Raw genomic sequence first — 20,691 nt, forward strand, 5'->3', positions numbered from 1 at the left:
CATTATAATATTATGTAACTGATGTTATTGCATTTTAAAGTTAAAAACTAGCATAAGGAACACTCTTGATGTATGGGCAGTCGGCCATCTTAAATCATGTGATTAATGACCGAATTTCTTCGTTTTCAAAAGTTGGTGGCGCAGGGACTTGTTTGTACATAAATACAAGATTCAGCACATTACTATGTAGATTGTACGTAATCCCTTAAAGTTAGACTGGAGACAAAACCCTATAAAGTTATGCATTTTTGTAATTTGGTCTAGATTTCCTTATCCATATATATGATGTTTTTATCCAAGATAAGAGCCCATATTTCATGGAAAGCCATAATTGGATGTGAGAAAACCCGCCGTGTTTTTCTTTGGATAGAATTGATGAATATGTAAATTGTAATTGAAGTCTTTAAGAAATTTCATAAAGGCATGTAATGTACATTTAGACCAAGATAGAAGTCTTTGGATATCAATACCAAACTAGATGTCTTTGTTCATTTAAAAGCAGTGGTAATTTCATAAATGGATAGATCTTTTATATTTTCTTTCTAATATCCGGCCCGGCTGAAGAAAAATATGTATATTTTATGATTTAAGAAATTTAATATGTAAAAAAAAATCTATGCAGTGTTCATCTTTAAAAAAAACAAAACAAGAAGTGATGAAATATGCATACTTGTACCAGCTGATTATAGAAAAAAAAGTCAGTTTTCATGTAGAAGACATGATACAGTTTTCCACAATGAAGATGATTTGAGAAATGTAATTAGATAAACAGAATGTAATATTAAGGAATTATAGATGCTTCAGTTTACTGTAAAGTTTATCCGACATGTATATCTTGGCTCTTGTCAGCCCGGGGTTAAGACCGGATAATAGTCATTGATTCTTTCCCCAATAATTTGATAAAAACATACATCATTGTGGATTAAATCTATGTTAGCCGATGAAAGATTTTCATTATCCATTATAGGCATGAGATGCTAATCAAAATAATCATTATCACCATTAGAAATCTAACAACTAATGAAAACTTTGGTTTCATTTGTTGTATGAGAATTCCATACTAATCCTACCGTTTAAAGTAATATGAAACAAACCATATGCGTTAATGAAAAAAATTCCCTGGTTTATTTTAAGATTTAAAAAATATAAATATCAAATAAAGTTGTGAAATCAAATTCCTTATTTGACACACAAACATGCGGAAAAAAAAGATACAAAAGAAAATGTGCCGATGCAATGAGTCCGTTTAAAAGATTGGTATACACGTATAAAGGTCTACCAGCGGATTTCAGATTTTGCCGGTACCCGTATTTGAATGGTACAGCAAAAATCCATTATCCGAGGGCCTGACCAGAACTCTCACTAGATCTCTTTTAGCCATCAAGGTCCACGTCTCCTGGCTAATCTGTAAGTCCTCTCTGATTGGCATCTGAATAGCAGGAATCGATTCCATTTCCTTCCCTTGATATTGGTTCGCGAAAATGTTTATTACTTGCTGAAACCAATGACACCGACCCTCTGGTTTCGTCATCTTCCTTTCTTCAGCAGGAAAAGTTCATAATTTTATTATACCGCTCCTCTCAATATCAATTTCTATTAGGTATGTCCTTAGCTCATTACGAAAACTACCTCAATTTCTGTTAGGAAATAGACATTGATCAGCGATATTGAAACAAACACCTAAAACAACACGGAAAAAAGCAGTAAATGTTAACCTTGTACGAAATTATCATTGTTAGCGAGATTGTATTAAGAATGTAGGTATTTAACATGCAAACCACTGCTCTGAAATTGTGGAACACCACAGCAAGCTTTTATTGTTATTTTGTGAAAACCTATGAACTGGTCCTCGAAAAGATATACATGTACAAACAAAGAATTCAACAAGTCGTAAGCAGGTGTTTAACATGTAGATCACATTTAGTCTTATGGCCTTTGGAAAAAAAGGAATTGCAATTGATGATATTTAACATAGCCAACAATACAACAAATTAAAATCATTTCTGCGTTTCCGTTAATTTTTCACCATATTTTTTTTATTTTTATGCCCCCGGATCGAAAGATCCCGGGGGTATATTGTTTTTTGTCCTGTGTGTCTGTTTGTCTGTTTATGTGTTTGTCTGTTTGTCTGTCTGTCTGTCTGTTGTCAACTTTAACCTTGCCCATAACTTTTGATTGGTTGGAACTATGACTTTCATATTTCACATGTGTATTCCTTGTGACAAGACCTTTCTTTGGGTACCATCATATTTGACCTTTTGACCTTGACCTTGGAGTTTGACCCACTTTTGCAAAATTTTATGAGATTTTAGTCTTGGTCATAACTTCTGAACAATTGGTGCTTGGGGTTTCAAACTTCACATGTGTATTCTTTGTGACAAGACCTTCCTTTGGATACCAACAACTTTGACCTTTTGACCTTGACCTTGGAGTTTGACCTACTTTTGAAAAACTTTAACCTTGGCCATAACTTTTGAACAGTTGGTGCTTGGGGTTTCAAACTTCACATGTGTATTCCTTTTGACAAGACCTTCCTCTGGATATCAACCTCTTTGACCCTTTGTCCTTGACCTAGGAGTTTGACCTACTTTTGAAAAACTTTAACCTTGGCCGTAACTTTTGAATGGTTAGAGCTAGGGCTTTCATACTTCACATATGTAATCTTTGTGACATCACCTTCCTTTGGATACCAACCACTTTAATTTGACCTTGACATAGGAGTTTAACCAACTTTTGAAAAACTTTAACCTTGGCCATAATTTTTGAATAGTTGGTGATAGGGGTTTCATACTTCACATATGTAATTATGGTGACAAGACCTTCCTTTGGGTACCAACCACTTTGACCCTTTGACCTTGACATAAGACCTTGACCTTCATGTTTTACTTACTTTTAAAAAACTTTAACCTTGGCCATAACTTTTGAAAAGTTGCAGCTAGGGCTTTCAAATCAAACATTTTTTTATCTTTGGCCTGGATTTTGACTTGCATTTGAGAAACTTTAACCTTCGTCATAAGCTGCCATACGGGGGCATCAGTGTTTCACAAACACATCTTGTTTAAAATTATTTTGGTTCTGAATCCGGAAACTTGATTTCCTAAATCACTTTTTATCGATTTTTTTCTACAAAATATTACAATGTTATGGAATGCAAGAGTGGGAATGAGTAATCATTTTTAATTATAATAATTGATTATTATTTAATTATATATTCTTTTTTATCCTGTACTGTTTGGTACAGAAATGAATGTAAAAAAAAAGGATTTTGGAAAATCTTTGAATGCATATAGGCTATAGATACTACTAAAGGAACATGTGGAAATAATCGTGGCACGGATAAGATTTAATACAACCCTTCAATATGAAAACCGATATAAGATGCCATGTGATTTATTTTATCCAGACGATTGTTTGGCTTCAGTGTATGTTATTCTTGACACATCTATCAGTTCAGCAGCATCATTCGAAAACAATTTATCAGTGAGAAAGTTTCCAGTGGAAGCGTTTGAATAAAAGCTATTCATTTCAGTACTCAATAGATGCCTTACAATATTTGTTTCCCAACCGAACGCAATCCGCTACAATATATACAGTAAAGCTGGAACGGAGAAGCCATGTGTGGCGTGCTGTGCATAAACCACGAGTCAATCTCCAATAGGCATGCTTTTTGGCTGCTGGCAAGAATTAAGAGCACAAAAAGCCCTTATTAATACACAAATAATTGTCAATTCAAATAGTGATTCAAGTAATTCAATTAAGAACTAGCTGCCCCCATTATTGGACATCCTCAGGGTATACCATAATTAGAATCGTTGACCTTGCTAGATATAGATACAAATAAATTGTGCCATGTAGCAATATTTTGTTTTTAGGGAAAACCCACTTTAAATTGTATGTATTACATATTTCTTAACATTCCATTTGGCAAACAGTAGCTTAAAGGTACACGGATTTTGATTGGTCAACATTCTTCCTATAGAATGTAGATTATTTGTTTAATGAGAAAAGTGTTCCATGATAATTTTTTCCCTCATGATTTAGCAAGACAACACCAATCAATGACTTCGGAAATTAGGAAATAAGTTAGTAGTCACTTTCAAATTGGTATGATGCAGTCATAAACATAATATCGATCTTATTATCATACAAGTTTTATATCAAAATTTTCTATGCAACTTTTTGGATCCTTGACATTTGACAACTCAAGTTATTTATTACTAAAACAACTGTTGTGTATTCTGCCATTGGCCTAGATCAACGCTGCCCTTACAAGTATATGTACCATATAACGAATTGAACAATTTGTCATTTTTGAAGGAAATCGATTTTATATCGATTTCATTTTTAATCAAACAACTTTTATGTAAAATGTAACAGAAACACTTAATAACCTAATGATTCAGAAAAGTATGATATGAATTTTGTTTCAGATTATCACCCTTTCGGTGCAAGAAATTTTGCAACATAACTTAAATATTGTTACTTCTGAGCTAACAAAGACCAGTATAAATGCATTTTTCAGAAAACAATATTTCACTCCTTTGTTGAATTAAAACGAGGTATTAGACGAATAAAAATTATTTGATGTTCTCTCATTATCAACTGTGTTTAATCACCCTCCACAACCACCCCACCCCAGTTGTTCTTTTTGTGTTTATAAAATGTTATAAAACACCTGATTGTTACTTGTACTTAGGAAGAATTTGATTGGCTGCTTTTCTCAGTTTCAAAGTGATCCTAAAATGTATCAGTCCATGTTCGTATAATGGGAGAGACCATAACCAGTGTTCGTTAGTACCCGTTTTTTTTTCTCAAACTTCTTTTTTTTTAATTTTCAAGAGACGCGAGGCTTGGGATCTATATTTTACTTCACAAGTCAAAAATGATAAGTAGGTGGATGTCAAAATGGACAACACCTGATTTCTCTTAATATCGTCAGCAGGGATTTGCTCCTCTTGATGACTACTGGCGATTTGTAATTTGGTTGAAAAAACGAAATTGTATTACCGGAAACTGGAATTTGATGTGGTATTCTGGCATTCACCCATGTGTGATCGCCTATCATAATTTCCATTCCCTTGTATCATTAGCTGAGCTGGAGATAAATCTTTCGTCACATTTGTATTGAGGGATATTGCCAGACTTACACGTCGCTGTGCTGCATATTAGAAGAAAATGGCACATTAGGAAGTAGATGAGGATTAGTTTTTGCGATCGATTCACAATAGGAATCGAGAGTTACGGAGCCGTATTACGTGAAGACACGTCTCCAATATGGAAAGGCAAACAAGAATCTCATTAAAAATTTACAATATTGATAATTTTATCAGACTATTTTAAGCATTAAATAATTAAGCTCAGAGCTAGCGACTCTCTGATATTGAATGAGTGGTTCGAATCCATCATAGTCGATGTAATTCACATTTAGTGATAACTGAAATCTTTAACGTTAGAGAAGCAGGTTTGATATTTGTCTTTACAATGGATTCTTTCCGGAAGTATGGCTGGCATTGCTATAATCTTTTGGTGTTACTGAATGAATCTATCCTTGTCTTTGTTTTCTGAACATTATATGCATCCTAACTTTTCTTTTTTTTCATCTTGACTTTGATGTTTCTTTCGCCCAGTGTTATTATATTTTCTTCAATTTATTTTCTAATTTTATACTATCAGTCATAGTCTAGGGTCAACTGCGTGGCGCAATTGTTAGACTGCAAAGCTAGAGTCTCAGGAGCTCGTTTCTTCGTCGCGGATTCGAATCCCTGCCGATCCTGAAGACCAGACTTTTGTGTTATCCATTGGTACGATTGCGCCCCTTTGTTGGAGAACCTGTTTTTTGTATTCATATGGGGCGGAGTTTGTTTGGAGATCTATACATGAGAAGAGGAGGGCACTTGCTGTGGATTTCGGCTCAACATTTAGATATATCATCGACGCGTTTTCGGATGACGATGGTTGTTTCCGTTCGTGTTGTGTCCCAGTGGGCTTGACATGGAAGATGCCACGGGGTCCGACACGTTTGTTTCATGTTTAAATATTTTATTAGAAAAAGACGTTAATGGTATAAGTAGCAGTGTACCCTTGTTGCCTGCATGTGGAATCTGTGTCTACCAGTTGGTTTGGGGCGCGGGGGCATGCTCTGCCTGCAGGCGGAGCGAGGCAAGCTGTTAACAGGCGTGTTGATGGGGCAAGGATGTCGGCGGTCTCATCTGGGTCTGTTATTGAGTCGATTGCTGGCTAACGTTTTTCATGCAAATTGTTAGGCCATTATTCACACACTGGCTTTTTCGTTCTCCCTATCATGACAGGGAGCGCACGTCGGGTGTGGCCCGTCGGCGGGGGATGCTTGCTCCTCCGAGAGCACCTAGTCCCGCCACTGATGTTTTTAGACGTTTGATGTTTGCGCTGCCTCCGATTTTTATTTCAATGAATTTTTGGGCTTGATTACTGTTCGTTATCTCTATATTTCATACCATGGGAAATTCAAAATTTACAACATTATAACAAAGAGGGTGATCAGAGATGTAGAGCAAACAACCGACAACCGTTAGTCATTGAAAATATTAATAATTCATATACTAGTATATATTATATATACTGGAAAAACGTGTACTTTATAGGCTACAAAAACAGATAGGTATATTAACTCTAAAACAGAATATTTTGTTCGACTTGAGCCCAAAAGATGGCTAGAGATTCCACATTAAAAACAATTGTTTACAGTATACTATGTATAATAAAATCAGATCCTAATATGTAAATCTTATTTAGTCTAGACATGTCTTGTTAACAGTGCCAAAGTAGAATTATGTACCGGTATCTGTCATGTTCATTTCGCCTTTATCTTTTACAAATCTGAGCAATCTCTGTAGGACTACCGAATTTGTCATAAACCATAGTTTTAATCTGTCCAGTGCTAATATTCTTAACAACTTATTCGCAGCAAATTACAGCGCTGTTACAGATGCGTGCAGGATTATGATATTTTTTACTTGGGAAAAATGTTCCCCAAACAAAACAGTAATAAAAAAGAATAAACTAGATTTGTTTCGCGGAAAAAGAGCCGTAAATAAATTCATTATTAATGGGGAAAAGGTTTTCCCTCTATAGCTTATCAGTTTACTTAGGAATATCTGATACTAGCAAGTATAAATGTACTACTATTGTATTTTCACCTTGTTACTGTGTGTAACGGTGTATCATACAGGTTATAAGTAAAACATGTCTATTTAAAAAAAACTGATTCACACAGTTCTGAATTAAACAACTAATGACACAAAACAATTGACTAAATAATGATTCTATGTCGGACAAATCAGAGACAATTACATGAAAATAGGGAGGCAAAAAGTAATTTCTCAAACGTCATTTTGAGTTCAAACTCCTAACGTGATATCGGGCATTGGAATTCTACAATGTAGCAGCTACTTCCTTTTCAAGTATCAGTTCCAAGTTTATTTGGTGAACAAACTTCTCAAGTGCATACTGGAATTTATTTAAGAAACAACACCATATTTGCAGTCATTGTATATTTTACTACGAAATAATACATGTGGAATACTAATTTTACATTTTGAGTTATTATGAATTGGAATTAAATATGATTAAAGAAAACCGTTTTGTATTAAGAAGGTTTTAATGAGACAGTTTCATTGCATGCTTTGTAGTTATAAAGTAATGCATCTTAATTCACTATGTCAGTTTTCTCAGACAGATTTGAGGTTTTAACCAATAATTCACGACACAAAGAGATTTTCATCTCTGGAATACGGTGAGCCACACACTTGAGGTGAATAATTCTAGCTTTTTCCAAATAATGATTTTTTTCTCTCTGAAATTGATTAAGAAAAGAGATTATTAAAGTTCATAGCTTCCCCGGAATACAAGAGAAATGTTTTAAGTTTTAGTTAGAAAGTGTTTCTGCAGTAATTAGTCAAGAATAACACTGATTAATCATTATAGATTACTTACAATCTTACGAATACCAGGATCATACTGTAGATCACTATATTTTCGCAACACCTTATTTTTGCGAGATATATATTCGGTATTCATAAGCGAGACTAAATGATCGCGAGCTGTGGTTTCTATTTTATATAATCCTTAGCAATACAAATAAACTGAGAATAAAATTTTCGCGAGCAGACTCGCGTAATTAACCGAAAATAAATTTCTCGCGAATAAAAAGTTATTTACGGTACTAATGTGACGTCTATATTTGTTTAATCATCATTACATACAGTCTTATCAATAAATACTCATGTGAAGCCTATATTTGGTTGTTTTTTTTTTTATATTATATTCTGTTAATGGTGTTTCATTATTTTCTTCTTAATGAAGATTTTTTCTTTAAATTATGGAAGTAATTTAGATTTACTTTTGACACTACATTATTTTTGCATTTGTATATGATGTTATACTTCTATTTTGAATTTTGTATATTTTGCTAGTGGTTTGTGGTGTTTTTTCCATTCCTTTTGTTTTGTATCATTTTTTTTGGTTCTATTGCACCTAGTATTGACTCGCATTGTTACATTTTGTATCGTGTCCAGTAAGTGTAAATCCTTACTTCAGTCGGAATATCAAATCATTTGGTTAAAAACCTGGAAATCTCAAACATCAACATAAATCAAGTATCTAATATGAAACTAAAATTGGCAATAAAGAGAAATTGATCGAGGGACTGACAGTGATTCTAAAGAAATGTCGGCTTGAAAATTAAAGTACATGAATACTTACCTTTCATGAACTCAGCGTGAGCGTTTTAGTGTAAAAGAATTGGGACCCAATATCGGATATTTTCTCAGTCGATCAATCAGCATTTGGTATGAAGCTTTGTAGAATGGAATGTATAAAGCAAAGCTAGAATTCATTAACCATATTACGTGACATCGGGGATCTTCGACAAAAAAGGAACTCGGATCGGATTTAATATTTTCTTTTTTCCAATTTTTCAGAACTCATAGATCGATCCCATTGCACTTTTTTCAACCATTATCTTGATTTTCCCTGGAAATACACAAGACAGGACTGACGACACCCTAAAATAAGGTAAACCATGTCATCTTTTCTATTTTTCAAAACTTTTATAGTAACGCAAGTGCAGTATCAAACTTTGTGATGCAATTATCTAGAAAAAATGCGTGGTTGCAAAAACAATAATCATGTTTATTAACTTAAAAAAATAATACTAATAGTTAATAAAACTTTTATTAACTATTAACTTATTAACTACGGCTTTTGAGAGAAATAAAACATTTACAGTTCACTACTATCCGCATTTATGAAACTATTTTGTAATATGTTTTACACATGTTTGAATAAAGTGTTAACTTTTCAATTGAAACTGACTTTCTCCACAAAAACTTAATTAATGTTGTTAGTAATCGTTAAATAGGAAATGTCTCGTCGACGAACATATTACCGGTAATATTTTTTTTCTCTGAATATACATGCTTTTGAATCAAAATCTTAAGGTGGTTTCTGCATGAAGTTAATAGCTACTTGATAACTCGCACTGCCTATATATTATCTCTAATACCCCCCACAGGTGCTCTGCAATATACTATTGTGCGGAAAAAGAGACTTTTATCATTATTGAATAGTATCACTGAATTAATTGAAAGCATCGTTGTATATTGAGAAAGGGTCAGCGATCTCCCGATAACCCGGAAACAATTGCAATGCTTTTTTGGTTTCCGAGTCCGATTCAATAACTGTAATATATATATATATATATATATATTTTATTATTTTGAAACATACGTATAGTAAGGTTCGCTATTCCATATTGTAAAAAAAAAAATCAATACCAAAAAAAGGCAATTGGTCTCTACCGTTTAATGATAGCTTAATTTGATAATTAAGATACAGTTGAAAATTATGGCAGATTTAACAAGAAATATACAATACGTTAGAGTAAATCTATTTTCATAATGTTTAAAAAAGAAATATGTTCAGTTGCAATTAAGGTCGACGTTTTTATCATTGACACCAGTTTTGTTTCGCTTTTGTGCTTATTGATTAATAATTCATAGAATTAATTATTTCTTAGCTAAGAATTGTTGATCAACAGTAATTTTCTCCATAGGATGCTTTGGATGATTTTTTTTATAAGGGATTAAGTTATTCATGCCTTTGACCACAAAATTAGAACAAAAAATTCATTTATATATAAAGATTTTCTCTTTACACCTTTTTATTCATTGTGGGAAGATTTTGACATTTGCAGACAATGAGTATAAGTAATAGGATTTTTTTTTTACCTATGATGATCATTGAATGAGATGTACCTAAACAGAGAGTAAATTTCTTTGTTTGTGGCCTTGACACTAGGTAGATAGCCCTGACACTAGGTAGATAGCCTGGCCACTAGGTAGTTATCCAGTAGGATTTATTCATACATAAGAAAATGTTTCAGTAGTCAAACTTTTGATATGTTTCGATGCATATTTCGGTATATAAGTTTGTTATGATAATGTTCCGTAAGCATTACTGTTAAGGTTGTTCGAATTTAGGTCAAGAATCGGATACAGCACTGTTTCTATTCGACATTTCAAAATTCATCAGATATGGTAAATGATTTGAGTGGCAGAATAATTTTAAGAAAGCTTGGTTATGTTGTAGCACTGTCTGTGTTGGTAAATTGTGCAGTGTTGAAGACAATGTTAATTCACCCACAATTTGGCAGACTATATATGCCGTCCCAAAAACAGTTGGCTTACTTAAAAGTACCCAGTTTCTACTAATATTTGTTTTTATCTTATCTGAAGGAAATACAGAAAAAAAGATACCGACCAATTATTACTCTGTAGCAGCTATTCCATAAATCACAGATTCATTTAATGAAACTAGGTTCTATGACAAGGGAAAAAAAAGACATGTTTATCACTAAACGATACCACTGTAAACAAGAAAATAAAGAATCTAATATCTAGCGAGTTGGAGCAGATTCAAGCCCTTTCGCAACACAAACGAAGATGTAGTGATTGATTGAAGATCTACAAAACCAATTAGAACTCTGCCCGGAAGTTACGCGATAGAAATCAAAAGGAATGTAGCCTCATTTTCACTCCCAGAAGAGCATGTTATACAATTGCAATGATGCAATGTCTTGTCAAACAGAGGAAACACCCTGGAAAGGGTATAAATTTGTTTGAAACTAAATAAGAATTCTGTATTAAACATACAATCAGACTTGCTATTTAAATTTAATTTTTACTGTTTTCATCTTATTAATTATTGCATTTCAATATTCTTACATTATTTAATGGATATTCTGGTTCATTTTACGTTGTTCTTTCATCTACTTTTGCAGAAATACCTGTAAAATGTACTAAATTTAATACAACAGACCCACAATGATAACAATCTATGTGACAAGAAAATAAAGTCGACGAGGGTTTTACTTAAATGTGTTAGGTGACTAGTAAACTTATGATTGCTTTATATTAACCTCCTTTATACGTTAGACATTTTGATATCTAAAAATCAGATGGCTGTGAATGAATTTCTTACACCATAGCCTTATCTTTAATTCTTCTGACGGCTATTGAGGAGTCAAAGAGCACTATAGCAGTCCTAGCCTTACTTTGAATTGAAACGTTATGCACCGACTATCATTTGAAAATGACACAGTGTGCCTGGAGTTCTAGTTTCACTGGAAACCAAAGCAGGCGTCAATTTTGTGGGTCTACTAAACGTCAGACATTAAAAGCACGTTTATATGATGTTCGGAATTGTTTCACCGGCAGTATACCTTTTTATGGCGATGGTCTGATAAGTTAATGTGTCGATAACGTCGCGATCATAGTTTCATCACGGAGAAAATTTAGCTTGTTTTATTCCATAACTTTTGATAATTACAAGTGTAACTTAGCCCAAGGGGTTATCCCACCTATTGTAATATTTTATGCATTTCAGAAACATTATATTTTTTAAAAAGGCCATTAGTAATAAAGATAATCGATTTTTAGAGCTTGGTGGATTGCATATTATTTTGCTGCAAACCTTAACTTATACTTTGTCAATTTTAAACCAAGCCGTTCAAAACTGGTTTATCCCCAATTATGTTGTATGAATTCTAACAGAAATGTCTTTGGCCACTTGAAATTTGTAATCTGTGGTTAGTCATATGCTTACATCTTAACAACTTTCCTTTGAATAAAATACAATCTATTTGGAAATTCTTCGTATCATCTGTTACTGTATAATGAAAGCATCTAAGTTGTAGTAGTGGAATATTAATATCACAATACTGCGTCAAAGCCTACACTGCCATAGTATGAGTGAAAACAATGAAGACATAGTAACTCAGTTAACATAAAATACCTCTGGACTAATATGCTATAATGCTATACTTGATGAAGTGGTATTAGATGTTTGACGCTTGTTTATGAATGGTGTATTAAATAACTGTTAGACAACATTGCTCCTATTTGGTTAATATTAAGTTTATATTTATATCATTAAACCTCTTAAGGTCTAATCGGGGTAGGGGCTTAATTTGGACCTGATTGATTTTATATTCATGTCTGAGGAACGATTATAAATTTTTACTTCCACTGTCTTTAAAAATTACCGTATCAAATCTTATATTGTATAAATTCAACTGAAATCAAAACTATTATATTTATCAGAAATAATTTATCAAGTGTATCGATGAAACACTGTTTTATCAGTACACTACAAAAATGTTGGTACATGTGTTACATTAAAAGTTTAAAATTTATAAATTTAAACTTATTTATAACAAGAAACATGTACCTACTTATTAAGATAGAATTTGTGAAAATAAACGAAACTTTTAAAATGCTATAAACTAATGAAATAAACAGATGAAATGAGCCGAATCGATTTAACCAAATTATTTACTACAGGGACAATCTTTAACCCTCTCTTTATATCCTCAAAAATTGCATTGAGTGAACTGAGCAACTGCATGATGAGAAGTTGACAATATCAATACAGAAGCCATAGATATGTTATCAAGCGGGTTACGAACGGTTGTCCTTGAGTAGCGAGTTACTGTATGCCCTGCATGTCGTCCGATTGGATGCAACTTCCTATTTCCCTGTTACTGTGTTCGGTTCCTTGCCACTATCATAAAAAATATTTTAACTAAAATTTCCCTCTTTTGTTGGCTTTATCAAATTTAAAGAAATTTTGGTGGAATATACTATTCTATCTCGGAAAACTGTTCTCTTTTAATATTATATATGTACACTTTACCAAAATGCTCATATTCATCAATCAAAACTTACAAGTATTTTTGCAATGTTGAATAAGTACTTAAATAGAATTGAATGGGTTGTAGTCTTTCTATGATGCAACATAAGCAAGTTTCGCATATATGGTATACACCCGTACGCGAGTCAAGGACAAGGGGAACAACTCTGCCTAACAGAAACGACGATACGCTGATAAGTGGCAGCACATGAAAGTTTTCCTTCTATATATATATATATATATATATATATATATATATATATATATATATATATGTGTGTGTGTGTGTGTGTGTGTGTGTGTGTGTGTGTGCAAGATAAGTAAGTAAACATGCAACTTGTCTTTGTAAATATCCAACCTAAGATTTAATTCGTTCAGATATGGAATTTCTTTTATAAAAGTCAAGCGAAAAGCTGAGAATTTGCTTTATCACCACAAAATAATTTACGTCAAAATGAAAAAGATGTTATCTGAAGTAAAATTTGTCAAATTCAAATGTAAAATAAATATAAACGATTTTCATTTTATATATACTTTATCTATAAATGTAGGATAAAACTTCTCGAAATGTCAAGACAAAAAATTAATTTTCTTTTTCACAATAAACTTTCACTCCCCCGATAAATACGTCAATATCATATGACAAACAATTGCATAAAGTTTGTCGGAACTTATCACAATTAATATGACAGTATTTCACATAGTGACATATAGTGTTTGACATATTGACATTCTTTGTTGATAAAAACATAGCATGGCAGAGAAGACACGTTGTGTCAATAATACGTTCACAGTCATTCATGATTTCCACATGACTTACAATGTTGAAATTTTTTAATATTTGGTAGTCAGATAATCAATTTGAAATCGAGTCATTATCATTTTCATATATCAATTGAATTGTAAATAATATACCATATCTGGTTTTTTTTAAAATTCTTGTACAGTTTAGCCGTTTCTTCAATGAAATATGGAGATAATGAACAGTGTTCAAGTTTATGGATCATTTAAACAATACAAATACAGAGCAAACACGGACCTACAAAAAACATTAGAAGCGGGATTAAGTGCCATGGAGAAGTAAGCATCCCTTGTCGACTGGTCACACCCACCGTGTGCTCCTTGTTATGATCGGGCTAACAATTATGAAATTCGTTTTTACAGATTTTAAATTCATGAAAATTGTGGCATACGATGACTTTAAACTGGCATCAACATCCAGAAATTATGTGAAGATGGATATTGTTTTGACTTGTCAATGTTTTTCACGATATATCAAACTAATTACATGTAATATGGTGAAGAACTTGGTTTAGTGATAATAGCATTCTATATTATACTCTTTTTTCCAGAATATCGGAATATTTTACAAATTAAAAGGATCAATTAAATTTCGTTAATCTGTATCTTTTATATAAAATATGTTCTTTCTTGCATCTAGCATTGTCCAGCAAATAACAGAATCGATATGTTAACGTATTAAATGTAAAACACTGTCTTATCGCATTCAGGTGTAATACAGTCATATCTTTTTTATCAAAATATTCACACTGCATCCAAAAAAAAAAAAAAAAGAAAAAAAAATCATTTAGTTAACGTACTTAGTAATTCAAACATCATGTGGATATAACGTATTTTACTGCATAAAAAAAGCACTACAGACGTTAAAGAAATTCTACATTTCTCTTTAAGATGTTATCATATTTAAGGTTTTGAAAAAGGAATAACACCACAGTGCTATCCTAACAGGTCACGAGATATGGTTTTACGCGATGACCGTCTTAGCACATTTCATATTACTGAAAGATAAATTGCTTACTAAAAGTATTAATGTGTAAAACTTGTAATAAACGGTAGATGAGAGCATTACCCCAGAACCTGCCATTATGAAATCTGAACAATTTGACTTCAATACCAAAAAGGTGAAAACATGGTTCAACACAGGTGAATAGTGCTTCCATTTAATAAGAAACACGATTAAGTCGTACTTTAGATACCTTTACAAAGGGTATTTGATGAAACTGTTTGCAGCCAGGTCGATTTTTGAACACGCATCAAAGGTTTTCCCATAAATTAAGAGACTAAGTTGTTATGAAATCACTAACAGCTAAGTACAGAATTTAACCCCCAAACCTTTCTGTCTGGTAACCCGTCCGAGGTTACCACGTTACTCTGAAACCAGCAATGTTGCCAGCCTTTCTTATCTGTGGATTACAAAAATGACAAAAGATAAAAGCGAAACTCCCAGTTTTATTGTTCTCGTTGTTTTGTCAAAATACCATTTGAAACCTAATGACGCCATTAAGAACGATTTTCTCTCGCTTTTTCACCTTACGGCGCGTCCTTATCTCCGAACAAAAGAGATGCTCCGCCACCATTAAAATGGCCATATTTTCTACGTTTTGCATGACAAGAGCGTTTTGATAGGAAATTGATTTGTTCTTAAATTAATTTGGCAAGAAATTAATTCAGATCTGTTTTCGTAAAAAGAGATAAATTGGAAAATATATCATTGCTTCTCATAAAACTGGAATCATCCAACAATGATACGAGGTTGTGATTTACGGCCCCTCGCGACTCTGAAACACCTGACAGATTTTTATTGACCTTATCATCGCCATATATATAGTATCTCAGGTGAAAAAAAATAATAAAAAATATTGGAGGAGTCTCCAGAAATGATGTTATTAATTGTTGCTGTTACTTTGGGCAATCAAAAAACTCTGCAGCATATTCTGAGTTTTTTTTTTTTTTTTTTTTTTTTTTTTTAAGTTTTAAGCAATATGACATAGGGAAACATAGGGTGCATTTTAGGTCACCTTCGTCACTCAGACGACCTATTGCTATCTGTTTTCCTCCGTCTTTGTGCGTCGTCCATCATGTGACGTGCTTTTACATTTTCCAGCTACTTCCAACTTCTTCTCTGGAACCTCTCTACCAATTTTAACCATTTTGGTATATATCATATATTGCTGAAAAGGAACAAAAATTGTTGAATTCATGGTCCTGTTCCCCTAGAACCTGAGGGTTGTGGTTAAAACCATGAAAATTAAGGCAATCAATAATCTTCTTTACTCCTTGACATCAAGAAGTCCAACTTTTGGCCTGATTGTAATGAAAATTTGGCCCTCTACCATAATTGTAAAATTTATAGCCCCAGGGTCAGGGGTTCTGGAGTTTGGATGGGGCTCTATTGATCATATAATATGAAAATGTATAAATTCTTTAAAAAGCTTCTTCTCTTCCCATGTACATTTAGCAGACAAACTAATGTACATGCTTATCATAAGGTAGGATGCTTCTTCCAAATTGGGAATTCATGGCCCTGGTGGTGGGCGAGGCTTCATTGATCATTTAGTGAAAATGCTTTCTTTAAAATTCTTTTTCTTTGCTCCCATGTTTGCAAACAAACTAAGTGCATAGTTATGTTGAGCAAGATGCCTAAAATTGAGAATTTCATTCGCCATACCTTGGTTAGGGGTTGAGGTGTATGGGCGGAACTCTATTGAATATGTAGTAAAAATCATTATTTCTTTAAAAATCTTCTTGCTATTGGGTATTAAATAAACGGAGTGCATGGTTATGAATTTCATGGCCCAAGGATCAGGGGTTGAGGTGGTAGGCCGGGGCTCTATTAAATATATAGTGAAAATGCATACTTCTTCTCTGCCCCCTGGTATTTGATTAAAAACATACTAAGTGCATGATTATGACGAGCAAGGGCGTCTCTTCCGAAATTGTTAATTTCATGGCCCCTGGCGCAGGGCTGCATTGATCTTGAGGGAAAATAGTACTTCACTGAAAGATACCATTCTCCTTTGCTAATCGCCAATGATAAAACTGAAATTGTAGATCAATTAAATAAAAGAATTATACAAGATTTTTTTTTATGCATGATACATAAAATACAAAAATACATAGTTTTTAAAAGCCAGGTAGATAAATAAAAATGAGACAAAAATACCTCATCTTAGTACATTAAATATATAGTCTTCAAAGACCAAGGAAGGTCAGTATGAGAGAATGCAATGGTTATACTATATTTTCAATTGTCCGTTTATTATGGGCCGCAGCAGCGGCCGATCTATTTGTGGTTGCGTTAGAATGTGCACATGGGGAAATGAGACGCTATTTTTTTCTATTTCTTCGTTGGAATAATTCCTTATTGATAACAAACATAAAAATTACGAATAAAAGCCTTAAAAATTTGCTTATAACTAAGTCTAAATAGTTGTTATTATGTTTCAATTTGTTTCTCATTTCTCGTCAGATATTTATTATTTTAAGTTGTTTCATGAACTGCTCCCTAACATGGGCGTGCGTAAGATATGAAAAGAAAACGTATTGATTTTCCGGATATGTATTACAGTGCCTAAAATAATTAATAAATTGGAATAAGAACTGAATTTGGTTTTGAATTTACACTGCAGTTGCAAGTGACACAATGAATTTTTTTTCTGCACTTCACATACATATCTATCGCAACACTGTTCGGCATTATCACGTGACAAAAATCCAGGGTATCAGCACGTGAAGCCTGTGTCCATTTTCTCAGCATTCAGGCATTCATAATCAATTATTTTAGATATATGTTGCAATTGTCCTTGAATCAAATAATTTTGTGATAATACATTCCTATCCTTTATTGCCGTCCGATTTTCATATTAATGAATTTATTTTTATTTGCTTAAATATTTAACAATTGATCACTGAAAACTAGTGTAAAAAAATGCACAGAAAAGTAAAGCAAAGTGTAAAAATGTATCATATACTTTTTCTATTTGGATGTTTTTTCTTTGGACTCTTTCTTGTGGAAATTCTTCAAATTGAAATATATTTTTGCGGCCGATTTGATGCTTTGCATCAATTTAACTTATTTTCTTTAATTTTGTATGTGGATCCTTTACAGTGTTGTATTATACTCAGGTGACTGTTAAGGTTTTTGGGTCTCTTGTCTAAATACAAAAGATTCACGCTTTTTGTTTGACCCTTGTTTATAAAATGATTTCAAATACAATGGACTTTTTGTAGGCACTAAAGATGAAACGTCATAGAAAAAAATAAGAATTCTCAACAAGTGAATTTCCGTTATTTTTGACTTTATGGAATTTTTGAAAGAGAAATTTTGATGTTTTTTTCTTCAATTGTAATTATTGAACAAGGAATATTAATTAATCTGTTGTAATACACATGTATAGCGTGCGGAATCATAAACAGAAGAAAATGTTCAAAAAGCATTTAAAATTTAAAGGCCATAAATTCAAAACATTAAACTATATGATTCTGTATACATTATCAAGTTCTAAAAGGGTTATGTGGAAAGGTAGGGAAAAGAAAATATCAAATGACCGAGAAAAAGAATTCCTCGATCCTATCGCCTGAAGCCTATACATGTTCGATCAAGTAAATACATGTATCTAAATATTAAAGCTCATTCACAAAAAAATCCTTTCAAACAAAAAAAGAAGACATTTCTTTCATCACCAGAAATAGTCCGGCGACACCGTAATTTTCATTGTTCATCTATCCCTATTTACACAAATCAGTACGCGAATATTGTTAAAATAGTACCGATCGACAGAAAATAAGAAATATTGACCTATATTACATAAATTAAAAATTGATGTACTTTATCGGATTACATCTATTTTTATTTCAAATGCCATTGTTCATTTAAGAAAGTCTAGGGCCAGAAGGAGATATAAATAGAATAATTCCTAGGAAAAACATGTAAAATAAAAAGGGTCAAACCAATAGAGCTTAATTTTATTTGTTTGCTAGTTTAATATTTTGAAGAGCGGGGTATGAGTGAGAAATATACTGCTCTTAAATGACTCTGATTTATTTATCCCTACTCTCAATTTCTATGATGTGAAATTATGTAGCACATCTGTCCTAGTGCAGTTTTATATCAGATTAAAAGTCTTTTTTTTTTTTAACAAAGTCTATCAATACGTGGGAATGTTTAATCTATGGCCATGTCCTATTAAGAGCTTACTAATCACTTTATGTAAGGTTCAATAGCTTTGTCGTACGATCACTCTTTGCAGGATAATCATAATGACACCTATTTCCGTTTTTCCAGTTGACACGGAGTTCTTTGCAAAGATCTAAATCGCAAACTGGACAGAGAAAATAGATTCTAAAACGAAGGTATGTTTGATTCTTGACGACATACTTTTTCTACTATCAAGTAGTAGTGGCAATTGTTATTTCTAAAAAAAAATCAAGATTTTAAATAAAGTATATTACAGCAGTTGTGTGAAAAAAAAAACCCACATTAAAAAAGAAAGTTTATGAATCGGGAGAAAGATTAACTAATTTCTGAAGGTGGCATTTAATTAAAAAAGCAGAATTTATCTTTTAATGAAGGAAGTACTGCTAGTGATAAAGTGGTACAAAATGTTTGAACATGCATGTAATATCCTTATATTGATACTGGTACAAAATTAAAGCAGAGGAAATTCTAGCTAAGCACATTGCATGCTTAATGTAATCACCGTAATATGGGCGTCTTTACATTTATGTTGACAACTGAACTTTAGTTTTTTAAAATTTAAAATTTACAGGATATACATAAGATATAAGACAAGGAAAATATTGTATGGCAATAAAGAGGCTATTGAGCATGTAAAATGTGGCATTCTCTGAAACTACTTTATAAAATTATTAAGTTTAACGTTTCATTCTTGTCATTGGTCATTTGCAAAATTATTTTGTTAAAAAACACACAAGCACTCTGAAGTTGATATTAAAATGATGATTAAGTTTCTGATTGACAGTATCTATGTGGTTTTTGGAGACCAGGTCTTCCAACAATCTGTTGGAATTTCCATGGGTGCCAATTGCGTCCCGTTATTAGCAGACCTATTTTTGTATTCATATGAAGCAGAATTTATTCAAATCTTATGCATGAGAAAAAGAAAACTCTTGCTGTGGCCGTCAACTCGACAACTAGATATATCGACAACGTATTACCAATTAACAATAGTCATTTCCACTCATATGCCGACACGATATATCCCAGTGAGCTTGAAATAAAAGATACCACATCTGTTTCATATTTGGCTATTTTACTACAGAAAGACGTTATTGGTAATCTAACAACAATGTTTAATGATAAACATAATGACTATCCTTACTTATTCAGCAATATACCCTTATCACCTGCGTATGGGGTTTATATCTCTGAGTTGATTCGATACGCAAGAGCATTCTCTACGTATGAACAATTTCTAAAACGAAGTAAGTTATTGAAAAACAAGTTGATGAAACATAAATATCAACAGTCTCGTTTAAAGTCATCATTTCGTAAGTTCTATGGTCGATACAATGACCTTGTCAGCAAATACAATCTATCATTAAGTCATTTCCTGACTGACGTTTTTCCTACTAATTGTTAGGGCCATTAACACTGAATTGTCGGCAGATTTTTCCGCTATTTCCCGATCATGACAAGAAGCA

At 32.7% G+C, this 20,691-nt stretch overlaps 1 protein-coding gene across 2 annotated transcripts in view; it reads left to right on the forward strand.

The window, feature by feature from the left end:
* Nucleotides 1-20,691, forward strand: part of LOC133194105 (5-hydroxytryptamine receptor 1-like) — a 104,877-nt gene that overhangs the window by 67,511 nt on the left and 16,675 nt on the right. The window contains exons 3-4 of one of the 2 annotated variants that reach the window (XM_061330079.1): nt 8,958-9,051; nt 19,313-19,380. The gene's annotated coding sequence lies outside the window, so the exon portion shown is untranslated. The remainder of the gene's footprint in view (nt 1-8,957; nt 9,052-19,312; nt 19,381-20,691) is intronic. The other variant, XM_061330088.1, reaches the window with a different exon arrangement.

Source organism: Saccostrea echinata, unplaced genomic scaffold (assembly GCF_033153115.1).
Source record: "Saccostrea echinata isolate AGI-Se365-2 ecotype Australia unplaced genomic scaffold, CSIRO_AGI_Sech_v1 ptg000001l, whole genome shotgun sequence".
Taxonomy (NCBI): Eukaryota; Metazoa; Mollusca; class Bivalvia; order Ostreida; family Ostreidae; genus Saccostrea; species Saccostrea echinata.